Source organism: Alligator sinensis, unplaced genomic scaffold, assembly GCF_000455745.1.
Source record: "Alligator sinensis unplaced genomic scaffold, ASM45574v1 scaffold161_1, whole genome shotgun sequence".
Classification (NCBI taxonomy): Eukaryota; Metazoa; Chordata; order Crocodylia; family Alligatoridae; genus Alligator; species Alligator sinensis.
This window is the reverse complement of record NW_005841974.1, coordinates 855,056-858,449: the sequence shown is the minus strand read 5'-3', so window position 1 is coordinate 858,449 and position 3,394 is coordinate 855,056.

Below are 3,394 nucleotides of genomic sequence, written 5' to 3'. Positions count from 1 at the left end.
CCCGGGGCAGGCTGCGGGGGCTGGGGCCTGGCATGGGCTCCACCAGCTCTGGGACACTGCTCTGCTCCTCTGCATTGCTTCGGGGAGTGAGGAGGCATGTGGCATCAGGGCCAGGGAGTGGAGCACTTCCCCGAGCCCGCGGAGCCGTTTCCCAGGGCCAGCAGAGCCTGCGCTAGCCCCCGCCCCAGCCTCCATCCCTGCTTTGCCTCACCTCAGGGAGGAGCCACTGCCTGCCCTGAGTGAGGCTCCTCCGACTCCAGGGAACTGCTCCGCAGGCTCCACTGGCTCCAGGAAGTGCTACACTCCCCAGCCCTGATTCCATGAGTATCCTCACTCCCCTAGGCGATGCGGGGGAGCGGAGCAGTTCCCCAGAGCCAGCAGAGTCCACTCCAGCCCCTGCCTCCGCCTAGGGGAGGAGCTTACCTTTACTAAGTGTCCCACACCGCAGCCCAGCTCCATTCCCAGTGGGTGCGCGGCCTGAAAAGGTTTGTGTACGGCCAAACTTTTACTTATGCACGGCTGTGCACACGCACACCTTAGAGGGAACACTGCTGCTTATATAGGAAGTCAGGGAGTGGGCATCCTGCATTATTTCAGTTAAGTTATTGCTTAAGTTATTGTCAATAAACTACCTGCAGTGGTCAAATAAAAATGAATTTTCATCCAGGTCTGCCTGCTGTAATGGGAAGGGTTATACATGCCTGGTTTTGGGGGGTTGGGTGATGTATGCCAAGCCAAACATATCCTGGCTTTCTTCAGACACACTGCAGTAATGAAAGCAGACTGTCCCACCTGTGGACAGAGGGTAGGGGGTGGGGGGTTGCACAGAATGGGGGTACTTTGGTAACTCAGGGTGCGGCAGAACAGGGTTTGGGTGGTGGGGGTGGGCAGATCCAACACCAGCTGCCTGCATGCGTTGTCCTGTACTTTCATAGTGGTACTGGTGCCAGTGGCTGAACGCAGACTGAAGGGCATGGGAGTGGGGCCACCCATGTTGCCTACTGACAGCACACATTCCCAGAAAGCCATTGCCACCTGTAGGGAGGGACAGTGCACCCCCCCCCCCCCACACACGCACATGTCTGTGGCCAGGGTGCCCCCCTATGCCATGCTGTTCTTTAATCCACCCCCGGTTCCTGAAAGAACTTAAAAACTGCTTGGGTGCTTAACATTGGTGCCTGAGAGCACTTTCCTTTCCCCTTTACAACAAATGGTGCCCGCCTATTCACAGGAGTGCAGCCTGAAGCCACCAATCATCATTTTTTTTCCCCTCAGTGCTGGCATGCTGGGCACGAGTGCACAAGCTCACAGCACAGACAGACCCATGGGTTCCTTTGGTCCTCCTGGCCCTGCAGCCGACAGCCCCATCAAGCCATTGTCACCTGCATAAACATTTGTGTGCCCCCCCGCCTGGCCATGGCATCGTTGCCTGCCTAGGCCATGCTGCCCCTGGCTTCCCAAGGGCCCCCTGATTGCCAACAGTACTGTCAGACCATAATCTGCCCCTGGTTCCATCAAGAAATTAATAACCACTTTGCTGCCTAATGTGTGTACCCAGGAGTGCTTTCATTTGCCCATAACAACTGCTGGTCCCAGGATTTCAGATTGTAGCCTGTAGCCACCGGTCATTATAACTTTTGTTGTTGTTATGTGGAATCCTAATGACTTGTCAGCAGACAGTTACGGGCAGCTGCCACCACTACCTGCGTGGTTACCTGTGCCCATCATGCATGGCCCTGGCCAGGGTCCCCACGTGAACCATGCTCATCCTGGCTCCCCACGTTTATTTTGTCACCTCCCTCCCCTCCCCACACTCCCCCAAAGCCGACCTGCAATTTTAACAGGTTTTCTAGTTTTACAAGTTTTACAAACTACTCTACAGGTCAACTGCTATTCAGGACAACAAAGTCAGGGAGCCTGGTGTAACTATCTGATAATGGCCCGCATTGAAAGAAACAAGTGATTGCACATCAAGGTTATGCAAGAGCTTCCCTTTGCCCAGTACATACATGGAACATGGAGTCAAACACACAAAAACTTTTATTTAAATAATTAAATATAATTGATATATTAAGCATGAATTGGTTGCCCATAACACTCATTTGGGCAAAAAGAACACCTCTGTTCAGGCTAACTGAACACCTCTGGGGAAGGCTTCCCCTGCACAAAGCTTAACTTGGCCGTGAGCTGTCGACTGACAGTACCTCCCATGACCACTGTATTAAGTATATGTACTCGAAAAAGGAACTGGCTTTTGAATGGTCATTACAGATGGAAAGCCTTCTTGGGCCACTCCACACCATGCCTCTTGGCATGAGACCTTGAGGTGTTCGAGACCCTGAGCTGGACTCTCCACAGAATATAGATGTTGGCTCTGCAGAGCCAAGAGACAGAAGACTTTTGTGAAACTTTGCTACATTTCACAGATAAGATGCTTTGCACCAGGTGTCATCTGCTGCCTTTTCTCAGATTGGGGCTCAGCCATGCACAGAGGTGCCCAGTGAGAATGGAAAATCAACCAGTCAGATCTGGCACACCCCTCCCCCCTTGGTCCATTGGGGCTGGCATTATAAAAAAAACAACTTAATAACCTTCCCTCAGTCCACCTGAATGGAGTTCTCAGACCGTAGTTTGAGAACTTCTAGTCTAGATGAAAGCTTGTATTTGCATTATGCTAATATGAAAAATATGTAAAAATAAAAAGTATAGATGATGCACGAATGGAAAAATAAAAGTTAACTTTCTCTGAAGAAACTTATTTGATTTGAAAAAACATATATTTATTCAGATAGATTTGTTTTTACACTTTTTCTTTACAAAATCATCAATTAAGTTAGCATAAGTAATACTTTGTAAAGAGGCACATTCAATTGTCAATATTGCTGAACTTGTCAAATGTTCCTGACTCATTGTATTTCACAAATAATTTTTAACTCATTTCAATACAGAAAAAGAACATTCACCAGAAGCATTTGTGACAGGTATTGTTAAAATATTTTTAGAATGGTTTCTACATTTGGCAAGGTTCCTGCAAACCGTCATGGACAAGTCTGTACAAATCAATTGGTGATCTCGAAGCACAGACCTTATCATTTTTGATAAAATGAATGAAATGTTTCACTTCATCTTCAAAAAGATTTGTGTCCATGTCCTCTTAGTAGAATTCACTTAATTTCTTACTGTATTGGTTTTTAGCATTTTCGTCCATACTTCTGTCAAAAAATGTGCAAAATAAATCAATAGGGTTTTTTTTAGAGATTTAGTTATATAAATTATTTATAAATTTGCTGATAAAATATATACATTATTTATAAATTTACTTTTACCTCTACTCCACAATTGCACTATTTTTGTGTCACAAGTAACATTGATGGTCTCACCAATGATCTTCTCT